Source organism: Hippoglossus hippoglossus, chromosome 5 (assembly GCF_009819705.1).
Source record: "Hippoglossus hippoglossus isolate fHipHip1 chromosome 5, fHipHip1.pri, whole genome shotgun sequence".
Classification (NCBI taxonomy): domain Eukaryota; kingdom Metazoa; phylum Chordata; class Actinopteri; order Pleuronectiformes; family Pleuronectidae; genus Hippoglossus; species Hippoglossus hippoglossus.
In genome coordinates, this window is record NC_047155.1 from 23,151,798 (window position 1) to 23,175,880 (window position 24,083).

General features: G+C 43.5%; 1 protein-coding gene across 9 annotated transcripts in view; it reads left to right on the forward strand.

Annotated features, from left to right (window-relative positions):
* Positions 1-24,083, forward strand: part of sulf2a (sulfatase 2a) — a 48,313-nt gene that overhangs the window by 12,361 nt on the left and 11,869 nt on the right. For 3 of the 9 annotated variants that reach the window (XM_034585518.1, XM_034585526.1, XM_034585525.1), the window contains exons 1-2: positions 711-857; positions 10,390-10,456. The gene's annotated coding sequence lies outside the window, so the exon portion shown is untranslated. Of the gene's footprint in view, positions 1-710; positions 858-914; positions 985-10,389; positions 10,457-16,510; positions 16,615-24,083 lie in introns of those variants that run through there. The other 6 variants (XM_034585522.1, XM_034585519.1, XM_034585521.1 and 3 more) reach the window with 4 other exon arrangements.

Consider the following 24,083-nt stretch of genomic DNA (forward strand, 5'->3'; position numbering starts at 1 on the left):
TTGGAAGCGTGTGTATATATCGATTTAGGTGTGCATTTCTTTTCTATCTGCATGCCCATGCACTATGAGCCAAATCCCCTGTGCTTCTTGAACCAAGTGAGCAGGCATGCCCACGCCAGCTCGCCTCAGAGGTGCCAGCCCGATAGATATGGTGTGTGTGCCAGGCTGTGCCTTCTCTCCCCACCCCTGCAGCATTAAGATTGATCCCTCATTCCCTCCCATTCCTTTCTCCCTCACTCCTCTGTGTGCCTCTGCCTTTATGAGACTGTGAATAGGTGAAGCTCACAGGCTCCAACAGATGGCCGGAGCTGCCCTGTTTCACTGTCTCACACACACACACACACACACACACACACACACACACACACACAATATACTGCTCCATGAATAAGAGCCTATAGAAAGCGAAAGGAAGAGGCAGAGGAAAATGTGACAAGGAGAAATGGCAGAAACAGGAAGAAGAGCGGCTAAAAGTAATGGAAACAGAGAGAGCCAGCGAGGAATAACCCCCAGGGAGGAGGATGGAAACGAGAGGAAAGGATAGAATAACCCCAAGAATATGTTTAAAAGAAGAGAAATAAAAGAAGAGGAATATAGAAACAACGCTGAAAAAAGGGAGTGAGGGCAAAATTGAATTGTAGATTGAGGGAGCCTCTCTCCTCCCTCTTTCCCTCCCTCTTTTATTTATTTCATGTGAAACCACGCCTCCCTCCTTTCACTTGTCAGTGCATCTATAACAGTGAGCTGTCTGCACCGGTCTGTGTGGGGGGTGAGACGAGCTCCTCACTCTGCCGGCACAGTGGACCGGATCTGAACGGACCGGAAAGGACTGGATGGTAGTGGACTGACCAGAACAGGTGTGTGTATTTGTGGTTGTGTGCATGTGTGTTTGTGGTGGGCGACAGAGGGAAGCATGTGTTTTCTTTTTGTGTGTGATCGCTTGATCCTCCACAGGACTTGGTGCCAGAGAAGCGTATCTAGAAGGTACAGTGCTGGAGCTTTGCCCTAGTTTACACTTGAATGCTCTGAGCCATTCTATTTGCCTCTGAGATTTATGCATGGAGTCGCTAACAGCACTCATCATCAGGGTAAGAGAGACGAGACCTGCACTGGACTCACAGAGTGTCTGGCTTTGAATCAGGGCACTGTGGAGAGGAGCTGCTGTTTTATCTGGTGGAACTAGTTTGCTGCTTTTAGGCTGGATGGACCTTTGTGACATGTGTGTGATTCAATTAGGGTTTTGAAGTGACTGTGGTGGAAGCGTCTCTTTATTATATGTATCTTTATAATATACTGTTGTTGGAAAATTATTACACTGAAGCTGTTTTTATTCAGTGAAACAAGTCTCCACAGCCTTCACCGCTCTTTGGTGTCTGAATCCAATTTGTGATTAGTTGTCTTTGTCCTCCTGTTTCACAGTGTGTGGTATTTTGAAATATGGAGCCGTCATTGTTCCAGCATCGCTTTGTATTTACTCAACCTAATATAATCCTGACTGTAGCCGAGTCGTGTGCAGGGTTTCAAAATACAGCAAAACAACAGTAAAATTACTTTACTTTACTTTACTTTTTCTAAAAAGTATGACTTGTCCAGTTTTGTATTGCTTACCTTGTGGGGAGCTTCTTTTTCTTTTTCTTTTTTTTAAAGCTGTTATCCGCCCCTCAGCATTCATTCAAGAGTCGCCATCTCAAGATTTGCAGCTGCTGCCACTCCTATAGAAGACTGTGCTGCTTTACTCTGGGTCCCAGTGAATATACTCACTATCAGTGTTTTGTCAATAATCTTTATGGGTCAAAAGGCTGTGTCATCACCAAGTGGTGGCGGTTAAGAGCAGCGGAGTGTGTGGGGGTGGGGGGGGGTGGGTGCACTGACCTAGAGGCTGAAATATTTATGATAGAGACAGCTGAATGCCCCATGCTGTTTGTAGTGTTGTGGATGGAAGTTTGAACGAACGCAATGATGGAGGGATGGATGGAAAGTAAAGAAGCTTCAGAGATCTGTTCTTTAAGCATTCATTATTTATCGCAACGCACTCTGCCATGGAAGCTCTAACCCCCATATCAACTGGCCTCTTTTCTCACTGAAATGCCAGTGGACTGAAGGAGGATGCTCCTGCTCAGATCTACCTGTCGGCTCGTCCCCAGGCTTCCGCGTGACACACACACACACACACACACACACACACACACACACACACACACACACACACACACACACACACACACACACACACACACACACACACACACACACACACACACACACACACACACGTTACATTTTTGCTCTGATTTATTTTCACACACACTTTGCAGTAATTGCATGGTTACACTCACTGCACACAAAATCACAGTCACTTATTTAGCTAGTGCAATGGGTAAATGAAATGGACTGCATCTATATGGCAGTTTTCTCATCTTATTGACCACTCAAAGTCAAATGACTACAAATGACATTCACCCATTCACACAAACATTTGTACAGCATTCATTTTTCTATCACACTTCATTCACATAGCCCCTGATCAAGCTACACAGTTTAGGAGTCCAAACCACCAACCTTCTGCACAGGTGCAACCTATAGTTCCCAAGCCACAGCCACCTACTCACACTGCATATAGTTTGTACTCATGCTCATAAGAACACACACATAGACTTACATACACTCACCATTTTATTTTGCTCACATCTTTCTTTAGTTTATGTTATTCTTCTTTAGTTGACACAAACACAGAATCAGTGGGAGTGATGACCTTGAGACCTGCTAATGTTTTCTGCTGTGGCCGTGCGGTCAATACATATAAGGCCATGTGGGACTCCCGGCGAGAATGATGTGCTTGACATGCCGTTTTCAAAAATGGCTGGAAAACGTGCAGCAGGGCTGGCGATGCAGTCGAGGGGAGACGCCAGTATGAATATGTATAGTATGTTAATGCCGAGCACAAAGCTGTTGACTCAAGCTGTTGATGAAAGCAGAGGACATTTTCCCCCATGGCCACTCTTGGGAGGAAGCGCTATCGACAAACCCATTGTCGACGCAGCCGCATCCCTGGCCACGGGGGCAGCGTGGTGACAGGTGGCAGATATCAGTGACAGCAGCCAAGGTGACACCACTCTATGGTCTCTGCAGACCCGGGGCAGCGCCGCTATCAGCTCATTTTTCCGCCGCTGTGAACCTTATATGTGGTTAGACACAGGGAGGTTAGATTAGAGGGTCCTAAAGCTAATGTCTCTTATTAGCTTCAGTCATTATTCTCAGAGCTTCAGTGCCTTTCATCTGCTCCATTACTGTCTCTCTACAGGTTTACAGGAACATGTCTATAGCTACGTCAGATATTGCAAAAAAGGTTTTCAGCTGAGATGGAAAAGTTGATATCCTGTAGAGGAGATGGTGCCAACAGGTTTTTTCAATACAGGATGATGTTACTATGCATTTACGTTCTCGGAAGTTCCCATTACGCGAGTTGTGAACTTGACTTCAGTGTGTTCATGTATTTTGAAGTCAGAATGTTGAAAAAACATGGACACTTTAAACAAAAGATGTTGTATTTATGTTTAGAGCATTTAAACGACACCTTGACACCTCTTTCCAATATTTTCGTAATAAGGAAGAGCAAGAAAAAGGATCCAGTATGACAGCCATATAAATGATTCAAACATGCTCATTATTATTATTCTATTATTAACATGAACGCGCATTAACAATCAGTGCATTAGCACAATGGCTTCACTCCACCAGAAAGACTTCAAAAGATAAAAAAAATAAAGAGCTGAGTTTCACGGTTATACATAGCAGCCATTAAATTACATGGTATATAATTACCAGTGCTTAATTAATGATGTAATCTAGCTGCTTGAGTAGATGGTTATCTATATCGGCTATATTGAAATATATTCACATACATCTGCTCAGGAAACATAACTAGTGTTTCATTAACCCAGCTCCTTTTAGAATACTTTAAAAGTATCCTGACAGTAAGTAGCACTCACGTGTTCCCGTTCTGGCTCCCTGTTCATCTGTTATGTATGAGCTGCTGTTAACAGGTCCTGCGATCAGGCGGCATCAGGAGATCAGTGTGTAAATCTCGATGCTGCCGCTCCTCTCAGCTCTAATGATAGAGGGGCAGAGGGCCTTTTTGCAGACGCCTCTCAAACACTCCACTCAACACTGAGTAGAGGGTGAAGAGTAGTCTCCAGCTGATAGGAGCAAATAGGGAGAAGCACGTTGGTGTGTGTTTGTATGTGCATATGACTCTGAGTGTGTTTTGTTTCTATGTTCTTTGTGCCTGTGCCATTGCAGCCCAGCATGCCTCCGTTTGTACGTTTGATTCCCACAATGTTCACATGAGGACAGCCATATAACCAGTGTGTGCCAACGCAATCAGATTTCAATCTCTTCCCTCTATATGGCTGAGCTTCTGCGGCGGAGGTGTACCACGGGGAAATGTAATTACACCCTGCTGGCCACAGAGTACAGGCTTCACCACCCTATCTGTCTCAGGAGACAGCGGCTAGAGGCCCCTTCTCACTTCAATATCAAACAGCAGAGATGTCACTAGAGGCCTACTGCACCTCTGAATTTCGTATTAAACCCTTGCTCCAATCTCCTCCTCTAATCAGCGTTTAGATCCCGGGGTTATTGGTGGCCTTTTGCTACAGTTTTGTAACAGTTGTGAATAATTTATGACCGAATTAACTGCGGTTGCTAAGAGCAGTGATTGGGAGGTTTTGGAACACAGCCAAAATCTGGCTCAAGTTCAAAGCCATTTTTCTCAACAGTTTTTCTGTCTGATAAGCACAATTTCACCAGTGTGGTCGTGATTATTACCGAGGGCTTTCACTTCATCTACATTTCCAACACCTGGGGACCCTCCTTTGTGGATTTTAAGAATTTTTATTGAACAACATGCCGAATATTCCACTTGACTCCTCTCCTGCTCCCAATTGTATCAGTTCTCACTGGGACCATATCCACATTGATACATTTCTAATGTCTTAAAGTATAAAAAAAAATCTCTGTCTATTATGAGCATTTTAACTCTGTATGAGGGATAGTCACTGAAAATGCGAATTACATTTCCATTCACGTACACTAGACATGCACATGTCTGCTCTGCAGTTGGTTGATTAGTTGCGGAAAATTCTATGAACTAGGTCCGGCAATGGAGAAAAATAAGACCAGGGATTTTTTTTCCTTCAACTGACGACAAGGTGGAACTGTAACTGACAGTAAGCAATGCTTGTAATTCATTATCCCTGTTGCATTCACAGCTGGTATGGCTGGTTGGTTATTTTCTTCAATAAAAGTGTAATGTGTTAAAAGTGTGAAGAATCAGGGAAGGATTCGTCATGAATGAGAAGATTAAACGGTTACAGGTTTCAAGGTTTATTTTTGTAAATTCCAGACAGTTAGTTGTACTGTTTCAATCTGTAATAACCATAATTTCCTTGGCGATTTAGTTGATGAAGCAAGCAATGTTCATCTCTTGAGTGTTGTAAAAATGTGGAGATGGGAACAGCAGGCAGTGAAAGAGCTACAGATTTATTTCAGTTGTCTAAGCAGACAAAGTCTGAGGTGTGCTTTAGAGGTGCAGGGGAAGTGGTGGTGTGAAATGGTGCTATATTATTTTGAATTTCAATAAAAATATTATTCAACTCACTTATCGATACGGTGATATTACTGAAACCTGTGATAATTTTCGTCACTATAATCGTGATACGGATTTCACACTGTTCTCTCTAGATAAGAGAGTCAGAAAGCAATTGTTAGTTTCTGTGTTTCTGCCTGTTCAGACTAACCCTGGAATTTCAAAATATTCATACTAAAACTGTTCCCACAGCGTTTCCAAAAGTCTCAGTTTTGGGGCTCAAAAAACTTGAGTAGTGTGGATGCCAGATGTAAAACATAGAAAATGTGATTTGTTTTAAAATGTATTGGTGTGATTGTAGACTGAGGTATGTGTGAGATGGCCCCCATTAGTAAGGCAAAAACTAACAGGCACCCCTCACTCTTGTGGATTTAGGTAAACAATCAATGACAGCACTCAGATAACAGCAGTTTAAGTGGCCAATTGATGTTACAATTAAATTAATACAGGATGCATGCAGTGGTGATTGTTGGACACGCTAAGCCACACCACACCATGACTTTCTGTTGTGAAATTCCATTCTCTCCATGTACTGTTGGACAGCAAAGGCAGGATTATGTAGTAAATGAAAGTAAAAAAAAAATTGAAACAAAAAGAGAAGAGCTATGACAAATTTGGGACATTACAAACTAACGTGGGGCTGGGGTGAAAGCAGGACAGCATCTTCCACAGCTGAGAGGACACGGACAAATTGGCAAGATGAACATTTTACCCTGTGAATCCTCAGTGTGTCGCCCATTTCATCATTTGGTACCGAGTCATGGTAACTTACTAGATGTGGCACCGTGTCACAGTGCCTCTGTCTTTTTCATTTCCCTAATTTGCTACACTCCGACTCTCAACCTTAATCTCCATTTCTGTGTTCATCATCCTCTCTTGTCCCTGTGTTTAGCCTGGTCACAACTCCAGCTACACACCCGCCTTCAACACCCTCACCCCTCCCTCATGCCTCTCCCTTATTGTCACAGCCATTGTTGTGCCTAATAAGGTTTATGGAATTACAGATCTCTGAAATTGGATTTTCTCACTCCACCAAAGCAGTGGGATTACGGGTTTAGGGCTGGGAGCATCGGGGCACAACTGACCTGTGACTGAACTGCTTTTTATGACTGCACCCGCGAGGTGGGCAGATCAACGGACCGTTGTTCCAACAGCTCTGGAGAAAGATAGAAAGGCAGGCAGATTCCTTGTATCTGTATGTACCTGACAATTAAATGGATTCTGTGTCGGGCAGGTTCTTGGCTCCTTCGTCTGGATTGTCCTATCCCTCATTTCGACCACTCTCCCTCTCACACACTCCTCCTCCTCCACCTAAGTCTGTCCTCACAACTTTTCACTGTGTTTGATCAAATTCTAATCTAATGAATCTTTTGATCTTCCTCGCCTGACACCCAGACACCTCCCAGATTTCTACATCCAAACTAGCTCAATTCGCTCTAATCCTTAAAATCTGGCTGCTGGTGAAGCAATTGATCTCCAGTGATGTACAGAGATTTGAACTGTCTACCCCCGAATGCTTATGTATAATGAACTGTGGGACTCCTTTCCTCACCTTGATCCCACCACCCAATATCAGCTACCTCGTCACAAATCCAGATCAATTCCATGCTGGTAGATGTGACTGAGCTTTTAAGTACAGCTCAAGAAGAGGGGTAGCAGACAAAAGTGAGAAATGTAGTGAGAAAGCACCAGAGACTTGGCAGCAGCAGAGTGAATGCAACATTGAGATGTTGGCAGGAAGGTGGTATTCATTAGGAGAGGTCCGTAGTGGCGGCCTAGTGAACTCTTAATTGGAGAAGAGACAGAGATGGGGATGAGGGATCAATACGGGCAGAACAGGGGTTCCAGCCCACTGAAATCAATCAGCCTCCTGCTCGACAGGGAGAATGCGGCCAATCAAAGAAAACACGGGAACGGTCTCCTGCTCATTTACCCCTGTGGTCAAACTTCATCAGGATCAGCCTGAACAGACATACAGCTCATTCCAGCTTATCTCAGTCAAAGGAAAATGGAGTCGCTCAGTTGCTTTTATTTCTCAACTTGGGTATTTGATCTTGTTGAAGGTTGTTTCAGTTTTTGAAGAACACAATATAATTGTAATGAATCAGGGCAGGACAAAAAAAACAATCCGGCAGTATGTCATCGTCCTGATTTGTGAGAGATGATTATTGATATGATAATTGTGTGTTTTTTTTTTACACTAATTTGTTTTTATTGTTCCATATTTCAGTAAATTTGATTCAAGGATTGAAAAACCTGTTCTTCTGTAGAACTGTTTTGCTTTCTGACAGTTTATTGTTATTTTACATTGGAATAATGGCACATTTAAATATTGACAAGTTACAGTGTGTTTGTTCCAGACTAAAGAGGCACTAAAATAAGATTTCATGCACTTTCTTGTACATGTTTTTTGTCAAACTGTGAAACTGATACCAAATTGCAGTGAATAAATAGACAAATCCAGCACTTTAGGGGCATTTTGTATTCTTCAGTTCGACAGATATGACGACTTAACTTTATGATTGTTTTGCCATATATCGATTATCACATATTCGCTGTATCATGATATTACCATTATTATGGCCCGTGTATCGCGTATTGTAAGTTGCTCTACGATTCCTACCCCTAGTAAGTAGTAAAGCATGAATCATTAGGAACGCTGCATGGGAAGGTATATTAAATGAAACCCTGCCATATTTTTTTATTCCGCTGCTAAAAATAGTGCGTTTCTCCGCTTCTTCCTCTTCCTCTTTGCCTGGGTAATAGCCATCTTTCTGCCCTGTCACTTTTTGATGTATCATCCTCTTATTCACATCAAGGACAAGGCCAGGTGCTGAATTTTCTCTCAGTTGCCATGCTTGTCACACTGCCTTGTCACCCGCAGCCTGTTCCAATCCCCCCTCCCTCCCATCCTCCCCCACTCTGCTTACTTATATTAAATCTGTCACTCCTTTATTTTAGCGAGAGAGAGAAAAGAAAGTAAATCACTTCTGCCATTTGCAACCCGCAGTGTCTGCTGAATGCTGCAAGTTTATTTGGATGTCATCTTTGGCCAAATGCAATGCTGTCAAAATAAATGATGTCTCTGCTGTATTGTATTGTTGTCTGACAATTCCTCCTCTTTGTTTTTTTTCTCCTGGGCTTCAAATGTCTGTCAGTTATGTGGTCGGCTATCTAGGAATATGCATCACTGTGAGAAGTAAAGCCTTGACAGAGGTCTTCAGCTTTTTTTGTTGCTCCAGATGGATGGACACGGGTGTCCAGTCTCACCTCTCTTTGATGCCCATGAGTGGCTGGCGGTGCAGGCTCAGGAGCTGGGGTCAGAGCCGTGCCTCGGCACTGAGATATGTGTGGGCTTATAAGGTTCTGTGGTGTATTCTTAGCTTAAGTGCATATACAAAGGTGTGTGTGTGTGTGTGTGTGTGTGTGTGTGTGTGTGTGTGTGTGTGTGTGTGTGTGTGTGTGTGTGTGTGTGTGTGTGTGTGTGTGTGTTATTTCCTGTACTCATGCCTTTGTGAGGACCATTTTAAGCATAGAACCTACAGAGTAAGGACATTTTTGGAAAGTGAGGACATTTGACCAGTCCTCACTTTTTCAATAGGCTGTTTGAGGGTTAAGACTTGGTTTTAGGGTTAGAATTAGGATTAGGTTAGGGCCAGGGTAAGGTTTAGGGTTTGGCATTTAGTTTGGATGGTTAAGGTTAGGGTAAGGGGCAGGGGAATGCATTATGCCAATGAGTGTCTAAGATAGAAGTACAAACGTGTGTGTGTGTGCACATTGTTGTGTGCAAAGCATTTCACCCAAGTTTACACATGAAACATTAGATGCTCCATCAGTATAGAGAGATTAAGGCCTAAGATCTCCCAGTGTGGTTAAAGAGGGCTCAGCTGGTCTGACCCGCCTCAGATGTTTACATGCTGGACGCTTGCACCTGTCCAATCAGAGCACAGATCCGACCGCTCCCAGTCCTGTCAACATGTCTTCGTGGGCAGACACAAAACAAGGCCTTGTAGCTTGCAAGATCACAACTAGCGGCTGTTGGAGACGAAGAGACAGTGTTAGATGGCAGCCGGATGGAACAAGCTGCTTGAAAAACAGCTATTTTTCTGTACCTCAGCTGGTTTTGACACTTAATTTAAAGCATGCAGATTTACTCGTCTGCCTGACTGAAAGTGAGCAATGTTTACATGGCATTACAAACAAGCTGACTATTATCACAATCACAAAAAATGTCCTGCAGGGTGAGAGGTAATTATGTTAAAAATGAGACCATTTCTGCTCTATTTCTGGCGGAGGGCTAATTAACCCCCCCACCCCCCCTCTGAAATACTGCCTGCTCCCTCAGGCGTCACAACATCAGTCAATATGGATTTTATCTTGTGTGAATGCTTCCAGAGACATCCATGTAGACTGCAATTCCATGTGTGGCTGTTTATCTCCATATCCTACTGTTTGTCAGTGTTTTGGTCTGGAGCAGATGCGTCCCCATCCTCGGGGTACATGTGAGGGAGGAGTGGTGGAACTGGGAGTGGCATCTGGACTCAGAATGACTTAGTGCATGTGTTAGGGAGGAAAGAGACAACACAGGCATGGATAAATCCGAATACGTGCATTATTTATAATATTTCTTTTTAATATATGTATTCTTTAAAGCAACCCTGAATTCCTTAGACATGAGATGAGGCTTGCTCTGTTTGAGCTCCTAACTAATCATCCACTGTGGACTTTGTGTTTGCTTACAGAACTTGGCAGTCAGACTGAATTCAGTGGGAGAAGAGAACATTAGAGACAGCTTGTTTAAGAAGGAAGGTAAGGCTGTTCACCTACTTATTCTTCTTCTGGCCTCTCCTCTCCTTCTCACACTATATTTAAACATGCATGTGTGTATGAAGGTTTTGTCTGGTTGCCACTGTACATTTCTTTATATACTTTCTTGCATGTTTACTCTCAGATGTGAGTCAGTGCATGCAAAGTTATGTTTATTCCAACTATTTATATTCATCTTTCCTATCACAAGAAATAAGTACGGTTCTGATTATTGTTCCTGTTACCATGGATTCCACAGATATCTGAGGAAACAAACAACACAGTATGCCCACGGTGAACGTCAACACTTTATTTACTGTGGGGGATCGATGCATCACCTCCAGAGGCGACTCGCACATCACGCCGCTTCAGTCAGTCTCACATCTCATCACCTCATTTGATCTGCTTGCCAGTGATTAGCATTTCATTCTGCACAAATAAGAGGACGGTTATTGTTGGCCCCACTGAGATAGAATCTGTGATCAAAGCGAGCTGTGGGTTGTGTTGTGGTCACAGCAGACGCCCCCTCAGTGGCCGTCAGTTCAAATGGTAACTTTGAAATATGCAGAGAGTGGGGGGTGAGGTGAGGCTGAGGGAAAATAGTCCTGAGAATTAACGAGCAAGCTCAAAATTATTAAATCAATAGCTGAAAAACTGGCTTTCACCCCCTGGGGTTTCAGGCTGTAAACAAGCTTCATGTCTTTACTAAACAAGCAGTGATAACTGAGCCCAATTTTATGTCTTAAATCCGTTTTAAAAGAGGCACTGAGTTTTCAAAAACAGAAATATTTATGAGCAAATATGTTGTAAAGAGGCATTGAAACTGCCATATCACGACTCATCAGGACTGCAGGGCTACCACTGTCCTGTTGGCTGTTTACCAGTGACATGCTCGTGCTGCTGCTGTGATCGGAGTCCTCCTGTGTGAACAGTTGGTAGCAGCAGAAGAAGCAGCTCTCAGCACATGTGGCCATAATACATGCACAGCTGTGCGGAGCTGACTCATTATCACTTGCGAAACATCAGTATCAGTGTGACTGTAATTAGTTCTCCTTCTTGAATAACAAATCGCTCGCTACACACGGCTCCTAATATAGCTGTGATTGTTTTCTTTTTGGTTTGTGGTAAAATTTGCCCTGGCTTTGTAACTTTTCGGGACGGAACCTTTGAGGGATCTGAACTTTGATTTTCCTTCTCGTCTCCATGACACTAGCAAGAGCCGACAGGTGAATGATGCACCTTTGGTAAGGTATTCTGTTTGAGGACTGATCTCCACTTCAAAACCACAGCATGAGGACAGTATTCACCTCTCCCTTTCTTCCTCCCCATCTTGCTGGCAGTCGGGGCCTTCGGCAGTGCAGGATAAAAACCAAAAGTCTCCAAGAGAAACTCTTCAAAGGCTCAGCTCATCTGCTGGGTGAAGACTTCGTCAATTCAGTTTTCTCCTCTTAAACCACTGTCCCTTCAACAGAGCTCTGGATGTTTACGAAATGTGATATTTCTCATCCACTCCTTGCAGTACCTTGCATAAGGTGCCTTTGATATCTTGTGAGTGATGAATGAATATCTTCCCTTTAACTCTTTGGGGGGATTAGCCTGTTGTTGGCAGCAACCTCAGACTGATTCCTCCCAACCCTCCTGGGGGTGTGTGATGCACGTGTTTGGGCTCTGGGAGCATTTTCCTGACCCTCATTTTCCACATCAGCAAAACAGAAACTGCCAGCTTGCTTCCGTGCTCCAGCCTGCCTTCTGCCCACTGATTAAAAGTCAAATATTAAAGTGCTCTGTTGTGAGCTCGGCCTAATTGATTCTTTCCGCCGGGTGCACACAGAATGGGCTGACAGCAGGCGATACCAGGCTTTGTCAACATCGGGCACGCTGCCTGACGCTCAGGATGGCACCCCCAATAAGGCCCCTATGAGCGTGCCAACCTGCGGCACCACACACAGAGAGGCCGCTCGGCACTCAGGCCAAGCTTTATAGTAACAACAGAGGAGCGGCTCATTCTTTTGCTGCGTGTCAGCTCCCGTCGGATGCCTGGGAATTGGCTCTGTATTTGGAAGGATGTGAAAAAGAGTATGTGTATGTATGTGTGGGTTTCTCTATGTGTCTACTCTTAGAGAAATATGTCTTCTGTGCACTTGCATAACCACTCAGTTAATGTAAGCTATCTGGGGCGATGGTGCTGAAAGGAGGTTTCATCTTACCACAAAAGCCCCTTTTCTTTCTCATCTGATCTTCAGCTCTCCTGCCGTTACCATAATTGCTTTAATAGCTTTTAATCACAGCCATGTTTAACAAGGAGATTACCAAACACAGGATGATACCAAGTATATCATCACAGCCCACCCTGTGAAAATGCAGGAATCCTCACATCTTTTGCTTATAGTGTTCAACCCTCCGTTAACTACGATGTAGGGATAATTAATTGAATCTTTACAGCAGTAAAAAATTGCTGCTCTATCCTCCTTAGACCAGGGCACTGTCCCTCTCTCGTCTGCTTACCCTATGAATTTACAGGGCATTTTATGTGAGTGTTGAATTGTCTTTGCTCCCCATTTATTTTTAATGCGTTTTACTTCGCATATAGGAGAGCGCAACAGCGATCTTGCTGCTATACAACATTCATTAAGTGCGGACATTCATCCACAACGCTTTTCTCATGAATCTGATTGACCTTTCTCGCTCACTGTGATCCACAGTAAAAGGTTATGGGCGCCTATTAATCCCCCTGTGCTTGAAAAGCAGGGTATATCTCCTGTCCTGTCTGATGCTTTATGTTCCATCTGAGCCAACAGGGCGGTGCGGTAGGAAGGTTTGAAGGTGTATGTGGGGGCTGAGGTCAGAGAGCGGGCTGATGGTGCTGTAATGACTCTATTAGTGAAATGGGGCCACTCCGAGCTCTGACACCACACTAATTACAACACAAGGGTGATGAACTTTATCAGGCCGCTGCTAATTCATGTTTAATAGAAGAGAGAAGAGAGGGAGAAAACTGAAAGACAAGGTGACAAGGAGGGGGCGAGCAGGAACATGTACCTTTTTCCACTTGTGTCAATTCAGTGCATTCGGTATTAGCATTTTTTTTCAAATCACATTTTAGTGTGACCGGTCGCCAGCGGTGTCATGGTCTCCTGACTGCTTCAGTAGCAAAGGCCACAGAAAAGTAATCACAATGTCTTCTCCCCTGAGCAGAGAGCCGGGATTTCATTTCTACTTCCATCATCTTACTTACATGCTGTCGATCCCCGAGGGGATCCAAAGTCTGAGTGGGGGTCATGATCACAACCACAGGGGGGCTGACAGCTGGCTGCCTCGCTGACAGGCACCTAATAGAGGGCTAATAGGAGAGACTGGCGTGCCAGAGACCACTGCTGTGACCTTGACATGAGCCTGTGGAGGCAGGCAAGTGGAGCGGAGGAATAGAAAGGTGAAGTGGCTCTGTAGAGGATGACGGATTTATTTCTCTGACTCTCCATCTGTTTATTTGAACTATGTTTACTTCCATTGTCCAGTTAGTGACCCTGCAAGAACATCAACATAAAAGAAAGCGATTTCTCTCTCTCTCTCTCTCTCTCTCTCTCTCTCTCTCTCTCTCTCTCTCTCTCTCTCTCTCTCTCTCTCACTCCCTCTGTGTGGGTGGGTGAATCAGTCAGTGAAGTGTGTGTGGATGGATGTTGACATGCTTCAGAATAATGTTCTAATATCTTGATTTTCTATTAAAACTTTTTATAACTTTTAGTTATTTCAGCATTTCACTTTACTGAACTGTATAAGTGCTGGTACATTCTTCAGTTAGGGGGAACAATTGTGGGACTTACAACCACTTGAGCTATTAATTACAATATGTAGACACAAACTAAAGGTTTTCTTGATTTAGGAGATTTACACTTTAATATTTAGACAGATTGACTATAACTGCCAGTGGTATTTTAAACTACTAGACTTTGGTGACTGACTGAGTCTCTTTCAAGATGCTCCAGAGGAGTATGTTCGTGAAGTGAATATATTATTTCAAAAACTAAATTTGACGAGGAAAACCATATTTTGCAAAACAAGTTTGGAATTAGAATAATAAAGTTAACCAAAGTCCAGTCAGTGTGTTGTCTCCCATTATATATTGACGTATGAATTTTATATGAACTTGTTAAGTTCAATGGATTGTGAAACCCCCAAAACAAACTCTAGCTGTTTTCAGACATGAACTCACAATGGGGTCAGTATTCTCACCGGAGTTTGCCTTTCACATTTGAAAAATGCAGCAGGAGATTCTCCGCTCAGGCACGTTCACATCAACAGGAAAAATCACTGGAACGTTCAGGCAAGGGGTTGCGCAGCATGCAGGAGGCACGGCATTACATAGCTCATCGACACCAGTGCCAAAAGCTCTAATTTTAAAGCTATGTGTGACACATCTATTCCATCATGAGATATCTGTATTATTTTAGTTTTTTTCAGTGTGTGGGCTCACTTTGACATTATTATTTGAGTATTTACTAGGTGCTGGCAGGAGAAACTCCGGGGAATGTATGCAGCAACGGACTCTGACATTTGCATTTTCACATACAGCCCCTCAGGATAATTTCAGGACATTATCCGGAATTCAGTGCATGTCTGAAAAGAGCTTTAGGTTGTTGGAAATTCAACTGAAATGTGAATATATTATCAGTCATTTTGACATATTTAGCATCTCTACCTTTGCCAGAATGTGTCTGTGTATGTGGGATTGTCTGTCTGTCTGTCTGTCTGTCTGTCTGTCTGTCTGTCTGTCTGTCTGTCTGTCTGTCTGTCTGTCTGACTGTCTGTCTGTCTGTCTGTCTGTCTGCGTGTGAGTATATTTGTCTCCTTTTTCAGTGTCAGTGATACAGAGCAGCGGGAGGTCAGGCCTGCAGGGACAGCCAATAAGCATCACCCTCAGGAAAGGGAGCGCCTCTACTGCCTGATCAATCGGAGCTCTCATTAAAAGGCTGCCAAGCCCTTTGCAACCAGATACAATATCAATACTCCAACACCACAGAGAGACCTCAAGAGTCGTCAGGCACGTCACTTGCAGCTTAGCTGTCATTACCGGGCGGGCAACATGCCAGAGACCCCCTTTGTCGGCCACTTAGGTTCCCCCCATGGTCTCAAACACAGGTCAGGACAGACAGATGGGCTGTCTGGGCAGCTGTCCCAGGGACAAGGCAGAGAGAGGTGGATACTGACCTGTAGATGAGGAGACAGCTTGCAAGCTCTCACAAAATGAAGGGAGGAGGATGTGGGCAGCGTGTGTCGACTGTGTGCAGTTACACACCACTGCGGTTTCACCTGAGGGTTGTTGTTTGGCGTTGGTCATTTCTGAATCGGTCATTTACTAAGGATGATCAGAAGGACCATCGCAGGTCTGCTCAATTTGGTTGAATTTAGGAAAAACCAGACACTCAGTGAACTCTAGCTGATCAGCATGTGTTGTTTCAGTTTAAGAAATATATGCCCTGGGTTTTGACAAATAGCCCAAACTTCCTGCTGGGAAAACCACAAGCTCTGAATAGATCTCTGTGGGGATTTTTGGAGAAGAGCAAATGGGGGTAATTTAAGTGGCCATACATAGAAAGCCTCTGTAATTCAGATCATTGTGTGGAGGTCTCCCCTCTGTGCCCTAATCTTAAACCCCTGTGTGGTTGTGAGAGGGGAGGGAAGTATCGGTGTGTGCGTCTCTAAACCCCCAGTAATCCACCGACAAAAGGGCCCGGAGAAAGCCAGCGAGCGATGACGGGGGGTTAGGACAGAGAAAGGGAGGAGTGAAGAAGTAAAGAAGTGGTCGTCACCTCTCCAACCCCCAAGGGTGTGCTCAACACCAGATAAGATGGCCCCCCGCTCCACATGGTGAAACATTCCGCTGCTGTATAGGGCCTCTTTCAGTCGTCATTATTCATCAGGCGAAGTGAGCACATCTGCAGCGGCTGAACTAAAACTTTCAGACAGAATATGGATTTCTCTGTAATTTATTCAGCACACAGACGGCAGTTGTTTACCTAAAGTTGAAACTGTTATTGTCTGCAATCATCATTACGTCAGGGCCATTAGGAGCGGTCCCCACTGCAGGTGCCAATTGGATGATGGGAGAAAAATGGCATGTAATTAAAACTCAACAAATGATGGCTTCAAATCTTCAATATGAGGAATGTGGTCTAATTTTATCAACACGTGCAGTTTATAAACCAGAGGCAGACAACATTTTTGTTGTTGTAGGATGATTATTATTATTATTGAGAAGATAAATTTCACATTGTCCATCCCAGTAATGTTCCTTTCATCAAGCTTTTTTAGTATTATGGAGTCCTTGCAGATCATATTTTGACTGATGCCTGATCTCTCATTGGTGCAGCAGTTATGCAATGTCATACGGAAGTCACTTGGCTGCACTGAGGTCTCAGTGAGGTAGTTAGGTCTGTGGAACAATGGTCCCCAGCTGATTTGTCTGTAATCCATTTAGCTGAGATGTGACACACTGTAGGGGGGCTTTTTCCTCTGGTCAATAAGTGCCAATAAGAAACAGCCATCACTCAGCGGGCTGCCATGTCCACCAGCTTGCTCACTTGTTTCTGCTGTCAACCCCTGTCTCAAAGGAGCTGGCGATTGCGTCGCTCTTTCAGATGAACCACAAATGGCTTTCCCATACAAATAGGACAGGAAAAGGCAAGGACGCTTGCGGACTGCAAAGCAGGCACATTTCCCTCAGGCGTCTGAATAAACCCATCTAAAGTGAAAACAGCCACGTATTTACAAAACACCATTGACAGTTGCTCATTCTCTCAGTCTTAAACCCCTGGAGGTGGGGCTGTGGGGGGGGGGGGGGGGGTTGAACCCGAGGCAGGGACAATCAGAGCTCTGTTTGTATTTTCTCTAACACCTCTGTGTTCTCTTTGGGGTCTCATGGAGCGTACTGCAGGGGTGCAGTGGAGGAGGGGTAAATGCCATGACCCTGCCGTGGACCCTGACAGGAGCCCGCTCAAAAAAAAACTGCAGACCTCCACGCTAGCCCCACATGCTGCCCGGTTGCTGCTGGCAACAGAGAGGGAGGTGGACGTGTGTGAATGACAACTGAATTCACCAAAACATCCTCTCGCTGCTGCAGGTTTTGATGTTGTTATATGTGTCGTGACTGCAATCCAAGCTCATTATGAGGAATATCTTCACTGAGGTAGTTTGTTAAACCTGGAGGAGACAAAAAGGCAGACAGTAGCTGTGGGATGCCCTTCTAATGCTGCCAGGGCCAAATAATTTGAGAACAACACAACAATACGATGCTGCTCATCTGCTTCAGATACAGACATAATTAGTCCAACTGTTGTTCTCTGCTTTTCGTCCCCTCGCTGGAGACTGAAATTTTAGGTCTGATACGCCGAGTGTGGGTGTGTTTGTGTCTGTCTGCTGCTCTGTCTGTGTGTGCGCGTGTGTGTGTGTGTGTGAGTATGGTGTACATTTTTAGTCAACAGAGAGAAACGAGGGAGTCTGTCAAAGCTCTTTGTTCTCCAGTGAAAACACATCATGACTGGGCCTTTTGTCTGAACTGACACCATCATACAGTCTCTTTATTTTCCTACCTCTCTCTGCCTCTCACTCTCACTCTCTCCCTCTTCCTCACCCCCGTATTATTTCCTTCACCAAACTATTTGCCCGACATCCCATCACTCCCTCTTCTTGCGTGGAAACCATTTAAGAGATAATGGGCCCTGTGGATTTTGGAGTTGCAGAGATGGAGATGATTTTGTGTCTGGATGTGGAGAAAGCTCTAACTCAGTGCTGACGTCTTCCAGACGATGGCGAGATTACCAGAAGATGACTTCTGAGGACAGTTTCTCAGAGTATGTGTCTGCATTTATAATTCATCAGTTTGTTTGTTTATTACCCCACTTAACTTACTCACTACTGCATGAATATTATTTGCACCATAAATCTTACGGGGAAAATGACATCATCAGAAATATGCGGACACCCAAACATGACACATACATTTGATTGTTGAATCTTATTTTTTCAAAAACAATTATTATTAGTGAGCTGCTAAAACAAGTTCCACTATTCTGGGGAGGTTGCTCACAATTTTTTGGGATCCTTTGCCTCAAAGATTTGACCTCATTCAGTCACAACCACATAAGTGAGGTCGGATACTGATGGTGGGTGATAAAGCCTGGTTCACAGTCGCTGCTCCAGCTCATCCCAAAGGATTTAGATAGTATAAGATGAGATGAGAAAACCATTTCTGTATGGACCTGGCTAAAATGTCATATTCTGTAGCACTGCTGGAAACTTAGGTGTCTTGGCCAAATCATGAAATCATTAAAAAGGGTATGACCAGGAAAATGAATTCTTTCATTGTTGGGGAAAAATATGCAGGCAAATGTATATGTAAGTTGTAGTGCGTGCGTGTGCGCGCATGTGTGCGTGTTCCTTCCAGTTCTCCAGCCAGAACACATCACAGCTTCACTCCTTTTCTCAGGGCAACAGATTCACTGCAGGATTAATGATGTGTTAAGTGCTAAAATTACACTCATTGATATTTCACTGTCTGGGCAGAACATTCCACACAGTATTAAAGGTTAGGGATGAATATAGTGTATAAACAAGAAAAGAAATGTCGAGGCAAATAGTTTAACTGCAGAAAGAAATATTTCACACTTGAGTTTCTTCGCAGCAGCAGAAATCTCATTTTGTCACTTTTAAAGTCCAACCACTGCTCATTTGTGTCTGCGTATTCAAACTGAAAATTGCTGTACAGGTTCTGACTGTCGTCTCAGAATGTCTGCCGAGTGCCAAGCATATCAGAACCTGAGGGAAATCTAAATTAAATCTTCCCGCTAAATGGGACCAGCCCACGCTTTATCTCTTGTCATTCACAACTATTAAAGTTGGTGAATAGGAAGTAACATGTGTGAAAAGAATTTTAAAACAAAGGGCAGTTGGAGAATCATTGAATGTGACTTCAGGGTTATCAGTCAGGGCACAGAGAGTTTGGGCGGACTGTGCTGCCATTGTTTTAGATTTCGTCAAGTCAACATGAATGACTGATAAGCTGATAGTTTAGAGGTCAATGGTAGAACAGATCATATGGGATGGCTGCTGGACAACCAGGATGCTTAACACTGCTGTCATAAAGAGACTGTACTCTCCAGAGAAATTATGGCACTGCTCACTTGTAGAAACAATTAATTCCATCATGTTTACACAAAAATGTGTCAGAGACCGAGCTAATAGACCAGGGAGAGACAGGAAGTGACTTGGAAAGACATTTTTATTTCTATTAAAAAACAAACTCTAGGCGCCTTAAAGAGGTCGACAAAACAGAACTCGCACAACTGAGCCGCACTAACAAACTGAGGCTACATCCATACTGTGGAAGAAAATAGTTTTAGTTTTAAAACACTGTTTTATATCTAAAATGATCTCACACAAGTACTTTACCTCCATACCAGTAATAATCTCAATCCATACTAACAAACCTTAATGTGACCATTAATGTACACTGGATATGTGTGTGTGCTGTGGATCCAGGAGAAATATACAATACACAACAACAGTTTTTCTTAGACCGATGATGAGATAGAACTATAAGTGTTTACAATGTAACAATGATAAAAACCTAACACAAGTGGCTGATCAGACACACTACATGACTATGAAACATATTAGCATAGCATTGACCAATATAAATTAAGTAAACCAGGTGAACGAACATTATCAAAAACAATATAATATGAATAACGTTGATAACGTCTTGTTACACCTCCCCTCCCCGTGATGCAGGAAGAATATGCCACAGTCCAATTTCCAAACACCATTTATACAAGTCTGATGCAGCTGAGATTTAATTTGTTGACCGGCAGGCAACTCCGACAGCAACATCCTGAACTGGATACTCTATGGTTAGGGTTAGGGTTAGGGTTAGGGTTAATAAGTGTCTCATAATACACTCATAAAGTGTATTAAGAGACACTTATTAACAGTTAAGTAGTTACTGTGTAAGTATTCCTCTAACCAAGTGTTATAGTGTTTCAGGTCATTGAATAACGTACAGTATTTTGTCATGTAGGTGTGAGATTGACGAGCCCGATTGAAAGTAATGATTTTGCTGCCGTGTTTTCCAGGTGCTGGTGGCACAGATTTACAAGCAGAGAAAGATAGATGAAGGATGGCAGCAAACCATGGCTTCTTATTATCATGAAAAAAGCATTCCATACTGTATTGAGAACTCCTCCTTGCACTGACACACACATATACTGCTCTGAGAAAAAGTTACTCTCACATAGATGCGTGCCGTTGCAGAATTTGCATCTGAATACCAACTTTTGTTGGTAAATTCAAGGGTCCTTGGAGATTTTGCACATTCTGTTCAAAGCGAGGCAGGCCAGTGGGAACAAAGTCACACATTAGCAAAGCCCTGCCAGCCTCGATTATGACCAAAGGCATCGGCTTGATACTGTTGCATCAGGCCACATTCAGAACTGGATGTGTCTATATAAACTTTCCTGGCCACTTCCTTTATGTTTTCCAGCACGAAAAGAGGAGATTTGGATGTTCCCAGCTCCCGTATTCGGTTTTATTCTGTTCTATTTTATACAGAAAGCCTTGGTCTGTGAATCTCGTCTTCTCGTTTGGGAAAAAATCCATCTGCAATGGAAGTGCTCGAGCTTTGTTCCCTCCTGACTGTATGCCTAGAGGTTCTTTCCTTTTCTCACACTCTCTCCGTCTTTTTCTCTCCATCTCTCTATCTCTGTGTCAGAACATTTGTGATCGAGAAACCAGGAGTTTGGCTTCAAGTTTGTGGGCTTTTGCCTCCATATTTTATAGGCATTATGAGATGCCGCTGATTAAATTGCAAGTGTACTCCATGACTCGTCCTCTTTCAATATGTAATAAATGTCTACTTCTTTCTGAGGTTTTCTCATATTCTGTCTGTGGTTCCATCCTTCTCAGTGGGCTGTAGATTGTATGAATCAGACTTTATTCCTGTTTCAAAGCCCAAGGTGTTTTATTTATGGGGGGGGGGGGATGGAGTACATTAACACTTTGGAGAAGTCTTTGGAAGATTTATAAAGCACTCTCTTAGCTTCCTCACTGCCTCACTTGAACCACTATAGCACAGATGTGTGTTGTTGGTCAGTGTCATATACCTGTCTGTAGATCTGGTGTATGTTTTCATCCCTCCACTCGTGCCACCTTCTTACCATCATGCCCATGCTGTGACATGGCTAGCTCGGTTGTCACAGCATTTATAATTCAGTCTTATCAATAAATGATGGGCGTCATTAAGTTTTTATTTGGCAATGCTGTGCTGCTGTCTCTTACAGCGTCTTTACAAGCAAATGACTGAAGTGCAAAACTTTCCTCCTCTGTTCTGACTTCCAGGCATCACTTGGCATTAGTATAACCTCAGATGATCCTTGGCCCTCAAACATTTTTTAGAAGTCCATTCCCTATGATCTCATATTCTGCAAGCTTACTCCCCCAGCCCTTCCTCTCAAAGCCCCCAATCTTTAATGAGTTTTGCTGAGAGTCATATTTACCCATGTCTTGTGTTTCTGTCTAAATGGCAAAAAAACCCCTCCTCTTTCATTCCATCTCATCCGGCTGAATCAGCATTGTCGTTTCGCCGTTCACTCATAGTGTAAAAAGCTGATTTGGCCAGAGCTGTTTCAGGAAAACAAGCTCTAAATCATCAGAGTAGTTTACAGAAACAACAGCTTGCTCTTGCATTATGGATGTGTACTAACCACCACACTGGTCATGTTATTGGAGACTGATAACAGCTCGTTTTAAGTTTCCCTATACGGTTGTCCATCTCTGTTTTTCCTCACATCTTCAAGGTTCCTAAAAGACGCTCTGTCTGTTTTCGACGTTCTGGTTTCCTCTGCGTTGTCTTTGTGGTTTCATGTAGCATCTGCCACCCAGAGAGATAAACAATACCGGTGGATAAAAGAGAGGGGGAAAGAGAGAACTGAAAAGAAAGCACTGTATGTGTCAGTTAGAGCTGATAAAAGCCTGAAAATCCAATTAGTCCTCAGTTTACCGGGGGGGAAGGAGGAGGGCCTCATGGGAATAATGTCAGGAAATAATCACCGTCGTAGCATGTCAATAACACAGCATTTACATACTTGGCTATTGATAGTTCACTGTATATAACTGAGCTGGTAAATCTGTACTAAATTTGGTATCCCATGATGTGTTTTTTTCCACATCAGCTTTTTGAACAGATACACAACATCAAAGGGAATTGCAGTATGTTCCACAACATAAAACCACTCTTTAAAGGGATAGTTCACCCAAAAATGAAAATTCACTCATTATCTACTCACCCCTATGTCTATGGAGGGGTGGGTGAAGAGTCCACAAAACACAGGAGTTTCAAGGGTAAACAGTGTTGCACCCACCACTTATTCAAACAAAAACAAAAAAGAACAGAAAAAAAACATAAAATACCTCCACACATTCAAAATCGACTGGAAAACGAGGTCATTTACACCATGATTTAGCCTAAATGTCCACTGTGATCCTCCTCCGGAGCCCCATTCACGTTTGTGTGCACACACTGCACAAGCTCCTGCCTCTATGCTCTCGCCCAAGGGGCACATCAGCAAGAACTCCGAGGTAGGCCAAAAACATGGTGTAGGCAATTTCGAATATTTGAATACCGGGGGCTTACGGACACTTAGATGACACCACAGGAGCAGTATTGAGGCTTTTTCTGGGTTTGGTTTTTTACATTTGAAGAATCGCTCACTATTTACTTCAATTGTATTGGATTTGGCTGCAACGCTGTTTACCCCTGAAACTCCAGAAGTATTTTGTGGACTCAAACACTTCACCCACCCCTCCATCGACATAGTGCTGAGTAGATAAAGAGGGCATTTTTGTTTTTGGGTGAACTATCCCTTTAAAGAGGCTAGTGGCAGAGGTGTAGCTCTGAACACACTGAATATATTCTCTATTCACTGTAGATGTCCTGGAATCCATTTAGCTGGCTGAGTAATAACTGATGAATATAGACAATGCTGGTTACATGTGTGTTGTTCATGGATTTCTTTGCAGTCTCTGTTTTGTTTTAATCCAATGCTGGATATGAAAGAAGGGATTCAGGCAGGAAGAGAGCAGGAGATAGGAGCAAGGACGACTTCAAAACACATAGCGCCCTGGGTCAGAGCTCATGTGCTCCTGCGGGGAAGAACCACATGCCCTGCAGTAGGAAACCAGAGTAAACCCGTGTGTGTGTGTGTGTGTGTGTGTGTGTGTGTGTGTGTGTGTGTGTGTGTGTGTGTGTGTGTGTGTGTGTGTGTGTGTGTGTGTGTGTGTGTGTGTGTGTGTGTGTGTGTGTGTGTGTGCGCATATATTCACATGTTTGTGGTGTGCATTTGAGAGTGCCCATTTGTGCCTTTTGAGCAAAGCAAGACCATGGAGGAGGATGGAGGACATGTGTGGGTGCTGGTGCGATAGGAAAGACCTTATTAATGAGCACAGTCTGGACACCAGAGTAGACCAGAGAGGAACAGGGAGCTTTCTGTTAGAGAGGAAATATCCTACATTCAGCTCACACTTCTCTGCTGTGACTCTGTGAGTATAGTAGTGCTTGTAATTATCTTTTCTTTAAATGTGT